Here is a 262-nt window from a genome sequence, read left to right as displayed (position 1 = left end):
TCCTGACCACATCTTAATGGAGTTCCAAAAGACATACCAACGTCCAAGACTTACAAGTTCATTCAAGGAGAATCCAGCTGATCATCTTCACCAAGTCATAAGCAACTTCAACGTTCAAGAAGACTCAGATACCATATGGGAATGCGTCTACTACAGTGATGCATTCATCAGGGGGAGTTCATGTGTTGTACTCTTTTTCCTGTCTTGTTTTCCCTTTTACCACATTGGGTTTTGGGTTTGTCAAGAGAGGTTTTAATGAGGC

The sequence above is a fragment of the Brassica oleracea genome, chromosome C2 (assembly GCF_000695525.1).
Source record: "Brassica oleracea var. oleracea cultivar TO1000 chromosome C2, BOL, whole genome shotgun sequence".
In the NCBI taxonomy this organism is placed as follows: domain Eukaryota; kingdom Viridiplantae; phylum Streptophyta; class Magnoliopsida; order Brassicales; family Brassicaceae; genus Brassica; species Brassica oleracea.
Note: the sequence above shows the minus strand (reverse complement) of the source record.